Here is a 13,031-nt window from a genome sequence, read left to right on the forward strand (position 1 = left end):
AGAGGTGTCCGTCCCGGCGGGGGCCGCGCTGAGCCCTGGCCCGGCTCGGGGGCCTTCGGGGGGGGGGGGACTCGGGTTCGGTGGGGTCATGAGGGTGGGGCCCTCGGTGGGTGAGTGTCCCGCCGTCCCCGCCGGGGAGAGGGCCTGCGGGACCCTGACCGCGGCCTTGGGCTCGGCTCCGCCTCCCGGACCGTGAGGAAGTGCATGGCGGTTGTTCCAGGCACTCGGGCTGCGGTGTCCCGTCATGTGCCCCGCGCAGACAAGGGAGTAAGTCAAGGAATTGAGTCCCCAGAACAGTCCCAGGAAGAAGTGGGTATAGTTGACCCAGAGGCTCAGAGAGGGCAAGACACACTCCTGAGGTCACAGAGCCCGGAGTCGACAGAGACAAGATACGAACTCCAGTCTGGATGGTTCTCAGCCTCGCCTGGATCTCACCCCAAGTCAGTCTTGGGAGGCAGTGTAGCCTCCCAGTGAATAGACAGAAGTGGGTTCCAACCCTCACTCTGGCCTTCTACTTGCTGAGTGACTGGGACTAGGGCATGTCCTCTGTCTGCATCTCCGTTTCCTCATCTGCAAACAGGAATCCTAACAGCTCCAGAAAGCTGTGAGGATGGAATGAAATCAGGCATGCAGGTGTCCTAGCTGGCCGTTAGCTCAGAGTAAGAGCACTTGGTAAAAAAATTTTTTTAGTTTAAAATTTAAAAAAAATTAAAAAGAGCACTTGGGCAGCTGTCCTCTCTGAGCCTCAGTTCCTTCTATTAAACGAGCATAATGTCAGTGCCTGCCTGTATACGCTACCGAGGCAAAGACTTGAGTCGATAGGAGCAAAGTGCTCAGAACAAGGTCCGCTGTCAGTAAGCGCTTAATTTATAATAATTTAAAAAAAATGCTCATAAATGCAAACACATCCACCGCCGCGGAGACACACAACACCTACAGACACACACACGTGGGGTCCCTCCTGCCCAAGGATGAGTGGCTGTTTGCTCTGCCAACTGGACTGTCCACCTGGGTCCCCACAGAGCGCCCACGCCCACCTGCATTAAATGTAAATCAGTCAAAATGAAAGGAAATTTAAAAATTGGGCTCCTCTGTTGCACAGGCCACATCTCTGGGGTCCATTCGCCACTGCCGCCACCACCCTGGACAGGGAAGACTTAGAAGGTGCCCATCCTCTTTCACCACGGCAGGCCGTTCTGTGCAGAGCGTGGCTTTGAACGTCCTAGAGCAGTGGTTTTCAGCCTGGGGTGGTTCTGTCCCCAGGGGACAGTGGATGATGCCAGGGGACATCTGTGGTCATCATGCCTCGGGGCTCCTGGCTTCCAGTGGGTGGAGGCCGGGAAGCTGCTTCACACACCACCGGGCCCGGCCCCCCGCCCCCCAGGATGACCTGGCCCCACGTCAGCGGGGCTGGGGGGACCCTGGAGGAGGGCAGTAGGTCTCAAATGGGTCCCCAGACCAGGGCGGCAGCATCACCTGGGAGCTTGGTAGACATGCAAACTCTCCGGCCCCACCCCCAGCCAGGAATGCTGCTCACATCCAGGCACAGGACGGCTTGAATGTCCAGGGCGCCGAGCGGGAGGGACTGTGGACTAGAGCTGTGGGAGCCACTAACCATGCACGGTTCTACACGTTTACCCTGAAATTGATGTAATGAAATGAACTGGAAGATGCCTAACCTCGGATGCCCTGGTCACATCGCAGGGGCTCAGCGGCCACAAGCGGCTAGCATGCTGGACAGCACCGAGCTGGAATGCTGCCATTCTGGCAGAAAGTGCTGGTGGGCAGCGCCGCGTGGCGACCCTCCCCGAGGTCAGGCCAGGAGGGCACCGTGGGCTCCGCCCCCAACACGAGCGCCGAGGCCGCGGTTCCACGACCGTCCACAAGGGGGCAGCGTGTCCCCGGAGCCGGCGCCCCGCGCCGAGACCCAGCACGGAGCTGGCATCCCTCCTCTTGCACTGTCTTGGGGAGCGCGCCCGCCACCGGCCAGGCTCTGGGCTGGACACCGTGCTGCACACCGGTCTAGTCCAGTCTGCGCCTGGACATTGGTGCCGGTCATCCTCTGCGGGGCTGTCCTGGGCACTGTGAGGTGTGGCGCCCCCTCCCTGGCCCAGCCACTCGATGCCAGAAGCCCCCCAGACGTGACAACCACAGATGTCCCCGGACACGGCCCGGTTCCTCTGGTGGGGCAGAACTGCCCTGAGAGAGACCCCTCGGGTTAGGGGATTCTATGGACCCCCCAGGAGACTGTGTGCTCCACGACCCAATGACCCACTGAAGTTCTGGGATGTGGCGCACATTTCAATACACAGCTGAGTGGGAGGGAGGGGAGGTGCCTCACAGACGCTGGGGGGCGCCCTCGCTTACACCGTCGCAGCGTCGGGATTTATTCCGCTGTGTGGTGTGGGCAGGGATCGGATTTATTCCTTCCCCCAATAATTAACACAGGGTCCCTCCCTCTCTATGATATTTGGGGCCAGATCATCCTTGAGGGGGGTGGGTCCTGAGTGGCACCCCTGGTCCCACTCAGTCGATGCCAGAAGCCCCCCACAGTGTGACAACTCCCAATGTCCCCCGACATCACCCAGCGTCCTCAGGAATCACCCCCAGTCGTAACAACCAGAAATGTTACCAGCATTGCTGACAGTCCCTTGGTCGGGCAAAATTACCCCCAGCTGGGAATCACCATTCTAGTGACTCAACCCCTCACACATACTAATATTTAAATTATGAAATAATGGGGGAGGGTATAGCTCAATGGTACAGTGAGTGCTTAGCATGTGTGATGGTCCTGGGTTCAATCCCCACTATCTCCATTAAAAAATAATAGTAAAAAATTAAACTTTCCAAAAAAAACCCCAGAAAAATATTATGAAATAAGACGCAGTATATAAGTGGGGGTGTGGGGGGGAGGTGTTCTAACTTTTTTTGACCATGACATCTCCACCCAGTAGAAGTAAATGAATTCATAAAGAAAAATCAGTTTAAAATATTTACGCACACATGCTCAGGACACGAAGTTAAATCCATACCTCACCCCAATAAAAGTTGCACAAACTAAGTTCCCCTTGCCAAGCATGACACATTATGATATTTCCTCTTCTATATCATTGAAAATAAAAATGTGGGTCATGACCTCCTAAATTGACTTCTTGACGTACAGGTGGACAAAAGCAACGATTAAGACTATAGTCTGGGAAGGACCCAGACCAGGAACCCAGACCCTGAGGCCTGCTGACTGCAGGCGAGCTCACCTGTGCTGGGGCCTGAGCATGGAGAACAGCCAGCTGCTACTGTCACGACTGTGACACGCCTTGCAGGCACGATGGGCGTGGGAGGAGGCCAGGCGCAGAGAGCTAGCAGCCCGTCTGCACTTATGTGAAGTTCAAGAGCAGCCAGGTTAACCCAATTAAGACAGGGGCAAAGGACTTGAGGAGATTTTTCTCCAAAGATACACAGTAACCAAGTTGTGCATGAAAATGTGTCTAAGATCATCATCAGTTGTCAAAGAAATGCAAATCAAAACCACAGGGAGATACCACTTCACGCCCCACTGAGATGTCTACAAAGGTAAAAAAACCTCAGAAAGTAACAAGTGTTGGCGAGGATGTGGAGAAATCAAAACCTGTGCTCCGCTGGTGGGCATGGAAAATGGTGCAGCTGCAGCGGAAAACAGTGTGGCGTTTCCTCAAAAGGGTAAACAGAGAATCACTGTGTGACCCAGCAATTCCACTCCGAGGTTCACCCCCAGGATAACTGAACGCAGGGAGTCAAATGGGTATTTGTACACTTGTGTTCACAACAGCGTGATCCACGACAGCCAAAAGGCGGAAACACTCCGACAGATGATGGATAAACAAAATGTGGTCCAGCCATACAACAGAATACTACTCAGGCTTAAAAAGGAAGGAGATTCTGACATCTACTGCACCGTGGATGGACCCTGAGGACGTGCTGCTCAGTGAGAGAACCAGACACAGAAGGACAGATACGGTCTGATTCCATTCACACAAGGTCCTCAGAGGAGTCACATCCACAGAGACAGTATGTAGACGATGGGGCCGGGGCTGGGGGATGGGAGCGGGAGTCAGTGTTTCACGGGGACAGAGTTTCAGTTTGGGAAGATGAGGAAGCTCTGGAGACGGTGGTGGGGATGGCGGCACAACAGTGTGAGTGTGCTTAACGCCGCTGAGCTGTGCTCTCACAAGTGGTTCAGATGGTGAATTTTATGTCATGTGTGTTTTATCTACAACAACTAAAAAAAATTAAGTAAAAATGTGAAAAAAAAAAAAAAGAAAGCAACCTGGTTGTGTGGGGAAAGCAGAGCTGGACACAGACACCACGGTCCCACGCAGGGAGGGCTGGGGGAGCCGGGCGTGGTGGGGGACACGGACTTTGCCTGGACTCAGGCTCCCAGTAACACAGGACGCTGAGGTACCGGCGCATAGGACCGCCTTCTTCCTCAACACTATTTGTTATTTATCTGAAATTCCCGCTTGATTGCATGACCTGGGTTTTTACTTGCTAAACCTGGTGAGTCCCGCCGGGGCTGCCTCGTGCCCACTCTCCTGGGACCCCTTCTGGGCTTTGCTCTAAGAGGAGGAATCGGAACACCGTAGCGTCTGCTGCGTAAACGGGCTCAGGCGCCGAGACTGGAGGACGGCGCCCGGCTGGAAGGCGGCGCCCAGGCCTCGCGAGCTGCCCCTCGGCCGCGGCACGGCTGGCCGGCCCTGTCCCCGTGCGCGCGGCCGTCTACCCCCCACCTGCCAGCCGGGAGCCTTGCCGGGCTTTACTGCTGGGCACAGATAAGGGCTCATAAGGCAAAGGACACAGGAAGTTTCCAATAAAACTCAGAACCGAAAGCCTCTGCAGCCACACAGTTCAGGAGTTCCGAGTGCCACCAGGCTGGCTGGGGCAGGACGCTGGCCTGGGCCCAGGCCACCCCCTCAGCCTCGGTTTCCTTCTCTGAAGTTAGGGGCAGGGACATTTCCTTGAGGCATGCCTGGCGGCGTTGATTGCTCTGTGATGAGATATGAGTGTCCCGAAAGGGCAGTTTTGATTTTAATGTGGACTGTGGGAGAAGCAGATTTCACAATTGTTTTGGACAGGAGCAGACTCACAGACATAGAAAACAAAGTCGTGGTTGCCAGGGGGAGGGGGAAAGAGTGCGGTGGAGGCGTAAATCAGGAGTCCGGGACTTGCAGACACACACTGCTATACACAAAACAGATAAACAGCAAGGCCCCCCTGTGCAGCACACGGAGCTGCAGCCGCTACCCTGCAGTAACCCAGAATGGAAAGGAGTATGAAAAGGAACACACGTGTCCATGTAGAGCTGAATCGCCGTGCTGTGCACCAGAAGTTAACATCACACTGTAAACTGACGATAGTTCAATGAAAAAAAGTCAAAAAACAATTGTTCTGTGTTTCGATCTAGAGTGAGACAGGATGTACGTCGTCTCCTCTTGTTGTTCACGGCGGTTCTGTGCTATAAAGTCGCCTCGAACAATGGATTAGTGAACACCAGACAGCCGCTCCTGGAGATACACAGGGGCAGGTTCCTGAGAGCCTCTGCCCATGACATTTTTGTCCACCGATCAACACATAACCTTGTGTGATGTGATTTCTGTAAAGACACTGTATTTAATAAAAGTTGTGGATTCGTTCACAGCGAGCTTGCAGCCCACAGGGCTGTAACTCTTGCCTGAACGAAGCTCACCTAACACCGTACTTTCTCCGTGAGGCACATCGCGGCCGTCCCATGCTTGGGACACTTGACAGTCCCTCAGCTCTGTGCTTGGGGGGCATTTTAGATACAGAATCAGCCACCAAAAAACCAAAAGTGCAAAGAACATGGCACTCAAAAGACTGTGAAAAGGACACTGGTTTACAGTCCGAGCTGAAGGAAGGCAGGGCCTCACCTGGTTGCACCTGGAGTGAATGCGCTGGGTGACTTCAGCGTTTCACCACTCAGTCTGCAGATGACTAGAAATGCCATGCGGATTGATCTGGGCGGTACAAATAGATGTTAGTAAGTAGAATTTTCCAGTACAGAATCCTTGGGTAATGAAGATCTGCCATGTATACATTTATCTATTTCCATTTGTCTATGTCTCAGCTCTATCTGCCACGACGATCTCGAGACAGGGACACCCCAGGTGAGCACCTTGAGTACCCAGCTGTTGGCTTCTAAGTGCCACCAATATTTGGACATCTTGGGGCCTTGTGGACTCTGGAGAGATGGCCCCTCCCAAGACAGCTAATTCCTAGAGACAGCAAACAACTTGCCCATGAGTGTATCTTATGAAAACCAATCAATTCAAAGTTCATACCCCCAACTCTCTCCTTTGTGGGACTCTCATACTCAGAGCCACTGTCCCCCTTCCCTAACCACCCCAGGCCCAGGTGCCAGGCAGGTGGGGCCAGTCCCGAGGCTCCAGGCTCTGCTGAAGTTATCTGATGCAGCTTAAATCTGCACAGCGCGCCTGCCCTGCCTCACCCCTTCCACCCCGTGAAATCGTAACGAAGGCTCTTGTCCATGTTTCCCCATCCCTGCCTCCTGATCAGCCCCGGTGCTGCCCTGTGGGGCCCTGCAGGGCGTCCATGTCCCTGTTTCTAGGGATCTGTGAGGGTCAGCTTCCCCCTTTGTGACAGGCATTTCCATGCCTGTGTGTCTTAGCCAGCCTGATGAAAATAAATCCTGGGTATGTTTTAAAACAGACCTGGGGCTCACTGGAGAAACAGCCAATTCCCTGGCTGGAGGATGGAGAATCAAGGATGCATCTGAAGCATCTTTTTATACCAGAAAGTGGGGCAGTGCTCACAGAAGGGTGATGGGGGGCCTCTGTCAATAGGACACAGGAGCCAGCTTGAAGGGGCTCCCCAGGCAAGTCTGGGATAATTTGGGCTTGTTAAAAATGCAGCGTCCTGGGCCTGGCTCTTTGTGGAATCTAACCCAATGGGGCGAGGGCTGCGTCTCCCCTGTGAACCAGTGTTCCAGGAGTTTCTGATGCCTCAGATTGGTGACCCTGGTGGGGAGAAGCTGCGTGGGAGTGGGCGTGCAATGCCAGAGCCTGAAGCCCGGGGTGCAAGCTGTTTTGCCCTAACTTGGGAATAAGAAACTCAGTCTGCCCACAGGAAGAAGTAGTTTATAACTTTTTTTAAAAAAGAGAAAGTCTTGGCTCCACTATTTGCCTGAGGTCTTGGTGCGAGCTAGAATCAGTAAAATGCAAGACCTCATTCATGCATTCATTCATGCTTAGTATAATCTTTGATGCTTCTCTGTGACCAGCCACATTCCGGGCAGACCCTTAGAGCCTGATAAAGCCAGGTCCTTAGGCCTGACTATTGAATAGTCCCCAGTTTGGAGGCAACAGAGCTGGACACAGATGCTCTTAGCCCTATGGGGGCAGAAGTGGGGTCCTGAGGCTGAGGAAGCCCCAGGGAAGGAATGAAGTATTGGGCAAAGAAGATTGGCAAAGATTGTACAGAGGTGGTGGCATTTCAGTTGGGGCTTTGAGGGATGAATAGAAGTTGACCAGTTATGACTATAGGGAAACCCCCAGTCTGGAGGAGACAGGGTTGGCACAGATGCTCCTAGCCCTGTGCCATAGGGGCTAAGGATGCTCAGGAGCAGGGAATTGGGATCTGTGTGAAGAGGGGAGGTGGGGAAGGCTGCATGGTGAACTGAGGTGAACTGAGCTATTGGAAACCAGCAAAGAAGAGAGGGTGAAGAGTGTGTTCCAGGCAGATGCTACAGCTTATGTAAAAGCTCGGGAGTGTCTGCAGGGACGACAGCAAGTTCAGTCTATCTGGAAGGGACACAGCTAGGAGGGGAGTTTCTGGGGGGCTTCAGTATGATAATATTATTCTCAGGAGCCTGGCTGCGCAGGGCTGAGGCAGAGGGAGGGTCTGAGGCTAAGAGAACCTGGGGGAGGGGAATGAAGTTTCTGCCAGAGGGGGCTGGAGAAGGCTGTGTGGGAAGGGGGCATTTGAGCTGAGGTTTTGAAGGATAAGCAGGAGTTGACTAGTTCTGGCCCCTGAGCAGCCCTTAGTCTAGGGAGGAAGGTTGTGTAGACAGAGCTGGGACAAAGGGACTCAGGGGTGGGGGACCAGGGTGTGAGAGAGCCAGGACTCTGCCTGGAAGAATCGAGTCACTCATTCCTTCAGCGCCAACTTCCTGATACCTAGTCCTGAGCTGGGAGCTGGGGACAGAAAGATGACAAGACTCCAGTCTTTGTCCTGCAGGAATCCACCTGGGGGTGGATCTGGAAGTTTCCCCAGAAGGCCAGTTGAGGGAAGACAGGTGATCGTGAAATGGTTCTTGAGCTGACAACTGCCCCACTGGAATAGTAAATGATAATCGTCATGATCATTCTTGTGACCCCCAAACACCACTGTGGACTCTCCATTGTGTCCTAGGCCTTGTTTTAAGTACTTTGCATACATTAAACCCTCTGAGTTTGGTAACTATGATATCTCTGTTTTACAAAAAAGGAGGTGGAGAAAGGTTGAACCACAACCTCAAGGTCACAGCTCAGGGTCATGGAGCTGGCATTTGAGCCCAGAAATTGTGGGCGCAGAGTCCGGGCTATTGCTGAGCAGCCCATGTCTCACTACTCTTACATTCTCTGTCTGGGTCCATCCCTCTTACCACCAACCCGGGCCAGCACAGCCACTGTACCTTGTGGCCCTGGCTCCCAGCCTTAGCCCCAGTGGTCTGGTCTCCCTGAAGTAGCCACCAGAGGGCGCCTGTGAGCACCTGAGTCAGGCATCACCCTTTCTGTGCCCACAGCCCTCCAGGGCTCCCACCTCCCTAGGGGTAAAAGCCTGAGTCCTCCCTGAGGCTCACAGGGCCCTGCATGACCTGCCCCCATCCCCTCCCTGCCCTCCCCTCCTCCCTCTCTCCCCCTCGCCTACTCTGCTTCAGACACACAGACCTCCTGGCTGTTCCTCCAACACATCAGGCATGGTGCTGCCCCAGGGCCTTTGCATGCACTGTCTCTGCTGCCAGTAGATATATTGGTGTCTTGCTCATTTCCTCAGAGGGCCCTTCTCTAATTGCTGTATTTAAAATTCCACTCTCCTCCCAACCCCCCTACTCTGCTTTTCCCCCATTCTCTTTAGCACTTCTCCCATATAATACCCAATATATTTTATTTATTTATAATTGCATATTATCTGTCTATCCCCACTTAGAACGTTGGCCCCATGAGGGCAGGAATTTTTGTCTGCTTTTTCATTGCTGTGTCTCCAGCACCCAGAACCATGACATGCAGTAGGTGCTCAACAAATGTTTATTGATGAAAAAACTGGCTCTGTGTCCATTCAGCCCATTATAATGACAATCCTGAGCATTTATTGAATGCCTTCTGTGTGCCAGGCTATGTGGGAATTCTTTGCTATTTTTTTTTAATCATTGACATATTTTTCAATATAGTTCACAAATCATCAATATTAAAGTGTACAATTTATTGGTTTTAGCATATTTACTATACTGCTGTCACTACTAAGTCCAGAACATTCCATCACCCCAGAAAGAAACCCCATCCTCATTACCATTACCCCTGCTCCCCGTCCCCTAGCCCCTGACAACCAGGAATCCACTCTCTGCCACGTGGACTGGCCTGTTGTGGATGTTTCACATCCATGGAATCACACACTGTGTGTCCTGCGTCTGCGTCTCTCACTGAGCACTGTGCTCTCAGGGTCCGTCCACGTGGGAGCGGGTGTTAGTGCTTCTCTCCTTTTCGTGGCTGCGTAATATTCCCGTTTGGAGGGACCACATTTTGTGTATCTGTTCATCTGTTGATGGACATTTGGGTGGTTTGCAGTTATGAATAATGTTGCTGTAAACATTCATGTGCAAAGTTTTGTCTGATACCTGTTTTCAGTTCTTTTGGATAGATACCTAGGAGTGGAGTCGTTGGTGAAATGGTAGTTCTATGATTACCTTTTTGAGGAATCGCTGAACTGTTTTCCACCATGGCTGCGCCATTTTCCATCCCCCCCAGCCATGTGTGAGGGTGTCTATTTCTCCGCATCCTCACCCACACTTGTTCTTACCGGTCCTTTTGATGGCAGCCATCGTAGTGGATATGCAATGGTATCTCACTGTGCTTCAGATTTGCATTTCCCTAATGACTAATGATATTGAGCTTTTTAAAAAATCTATACAAACTAACAGTCCTGGGGTGTCTATTACGTGCAGAGCATTTTTTCATATGTTTATTGGTACCTGGAATTTCTTACCATCATCCCTGTTTTAACAGATGAAGAAATGGAGGCTCAGAGAGGGATGGCCATTTCCTGAAAGTCACACAGCCTGGGGAGGGGAAATATGTGCGGGATAAAAACCAGATAGTTTGACTCTTACCTGCTGGCTTAAAATGAGACTGCTGTGAGCATCCGTGCGCAAATCTTTGTATGGACGTATGTTTTCCTTTCTGTTGAGTAAATACCTGTGAATGGAATGACTAGATTCCCTGACAGGTGGATGTTTTTAAGAACTTTTTGAGAACACCCCACATTGCCTTCCACCGAGGCCGTCCTGTTTTGCACCCCCACCAGCTCTCTGGGCGAGAGTTTCAGTTGCTCCCTCTTTTCACCAACACTTAATATGCTCGGACTTTTTCATCTTAGCCAGTTCTGGTGAGTGGGGTCTCACTGCGGTTTCCCGGGCTTCCCCCTAACGTGCTTGTTGGCCAGCTGTATGTCTGTCTCGGTAAAGAGTAAAGGCTAATATTTACGGAGCTGGGCAACTGACGTTAACTGCATGCCTGTGGTAGACCAGGTCAGGTCTGAAACACCATGGCCCAGGCAGACCCAGGCCCCTCAGCCTCTGTCTTCCTTGAGTGCACCGTGTTTGAAAAATTGAAGGAGAAGAAAACAAATAACTACTGTCCGTGACGGCAAATGGGGCATTAAGGCAGAGTAAGGGCAGGGCCTCCCTCCGGCTCCTCTGACGCTGAGCGTCCACATGGCTTGGGATTTGCTTTACACGATGAGTACCCGGTTTTCAGTGCCGAGGCCTGGAAGGGTAGGGACGCGAGTGCTGTGGAATCTGCCCCCGATACCCCGGGCTGGTACTCTGGCCTCGGGTGCCTCTCCTCCCTGCGTGTCCCCAGCCTGGGCCCCACTCACCTTTGCTCCTGTTCACAGCTCTCGGCCAGGAAATGGCCTTGTTCCCCCTCGTAAAATCGAACCCCTCAGGGGATGGGAGGTCGACTTCCAAGGGTGAGGAGGCGGGGAGGCGGAGGAGACAGGACGGCGGGGCCCTCCAGCCAGCAGGGCGTGCAGCTCGGTGCACTTTGTCTCTCTGGGTCCCTGGGTGGAGAAGCCAAAGTCAGCAATTAGCCACCAGCTGGGCTCCGGGGCCAGTTCACTATCTCTCCGTGGAGCTCTGTACCCCAGCTTACCCACTGGGGGCCTTCTGCTCCCCGCCCAGCTCTGGCACCTAGTGGGCACTTAAGGAATGGCTGAGAATAAGACCCCCACTGCTGATTCAGCCCCCTCACTTCCTCCTCCCAGGGCCCAGGGCTGCCCCGGGAGTGGGTGTCACGGATGGGATGCACCATGTACTCGGGGGATGAAGGAATACACTGACTCTTCTCCCATCTTATTTGTTACCTGCCCTCAACTACAGTCCCAGCGTGGCCAGGCCCCTGTTTCAGTGTCCTTTTTAAGGTTTAAGCACTTATTAAGCACCTTCGATGTACTTTACAAGTTCCACCTCCTGGGTCACTTCTTGTTCTTCTTTTAAAAATATCCTTTTGGTGGAAGGAGTAATTAGGTTTATTAATTTATTTTTTTAATGGAAGTACTGGGAATTGAACCCAGGACCCCGCCGTGCCTGCTAGGCATGTGCCCCACTGCTGAACTACCCCCTCCCTCCTTATTCTTAGAGCTTTATAAAGGTCTACTTGACAGGCAATAAACTGTGGCTCTTGGGGGGAGGCCTGTTCTCCTCATGGCTTCTCCAGCAGGTAGGGTAGCCCAGACGTCTGCAAAGAGCTTGCTGTCAGAGCGAGCAAGAGGGAGCTCGAGCGCGAAGCCAAAGACGTCTTACAGCCAGTCCTCTGACTTGGCGTCTGCTGTGTTCTATTTGTTAGAAGCTGAATCACTAAATTCCACTCACATCCGAGGCCGGGCGCTGAGTTACACAAGGCTATGAAGGCCAGGAAACGGGGTTCCCTGGGGGCCATCCTGAAGTTTATCTACCACCATCCCGTAGTATTAGAGCATTTCGGCAAACATCAAGCTTCTACTGTGTGCTTTACAGGGACCTTCTTGGCTCTTTACGGTGGGCCTCTGAAAAACAGCCAAAACTGTGCGCGCTTTATAGATGGGGAAACTGGCCCAGGGAAGTTAAGGCACCCACTGACAGTCTACACCCGAGGAAGCGGGAAAAGGAAGGTTCCATCCTGAGGTTTAAGTCCCGCGTGGGGAGGCCAGTGGCGACAGGGAACAGATGCAGGAAAGGGAAGAAAGGGGCAACTTTTTTTTCTCCAGTGAAGGAGAATGAGCACCTAGGAGAGCCGGGTGCCTTCAGTGATTTCACAGACGCTAATTGAGCACCTACTGTGTGTGAGGCTGGGGTCTAGAGGCGGCAGTGATTGAGACAGAGACGCCCTCCAATCTGGTGGGGAGGGCACAGGTGGGTAAAAGAAGAACCAAGGTGACTTCGGGCCATGAAAAGGGCGATGGGGAGTCCAGCAGCGTGGAGATGGGTTGGCGGTGATGTTGGAAAGGTGATCAAGGAAGGCCTGGCCTGACTGCCTTCCCCCGAGGAGGGGACGTCGGAGCCAAAGCCACAGGGGGAAATGTTTTTGTTCTGTTCCCCTGGTGGTCAGTTCTTTGTTCAAGTGGATCTGTCTTCTGTTTGTGGGGGGGACCCCTAGGACTACGAGTCCAGCTGGGGTGAGCATGGAGACCCCCGAGAGGAGAGCCTCAGGGAACCAACCTTCCCTCAGTCCCAATCAGCAGAGGCTAGTCAGCAGAGACTTTGACCTTCCCCTCCCTCTTATCTCAAG

At 53.0% G+C, this 13,031-nt stretch overlaps 1 long non-coding RNA gene across 1 annotated transcript; it reads right to left on the reverse strand.

Moving 5' to 3' along the window:
* Positions 1 to 9,549: 9,549 nt before the first annotated feature.
* LOC135319439 (uncharacterized) lies at positions 9,550 to 11,375 on the reverse strand. Its single transcript, XR_010378020.1, has 3 exons — positions 11,143 to 11,375; positions 10,376 to 10,445; positions 9,550 to 9,804 (listed from the first exon to the last, which is right to left on the reverse strand). It is a non-coding gene; the product is annotated as an uncharacterized LOC135319439 (long non-coding RNA).
* Between the last annotated feature and the right edge of the window lie 1,656 nt (positions 11,376 to 13,031).

Source organism: Camelus dromedarius, chromosome 27 (genome assembly GCF_036321535.1).
Source record: "Camelus dromedarius isolate mCamDro1 chromosome 27, mCamDro1.pat, whole genome shotgun sequence".
In the NCBI taxonomy this organism is placed as follows: Eukaryota; Metazoa; Chordata; class Mammalia; order Artiodactyla; family Camelidae; genus Camelus; species Camelus dromedarius.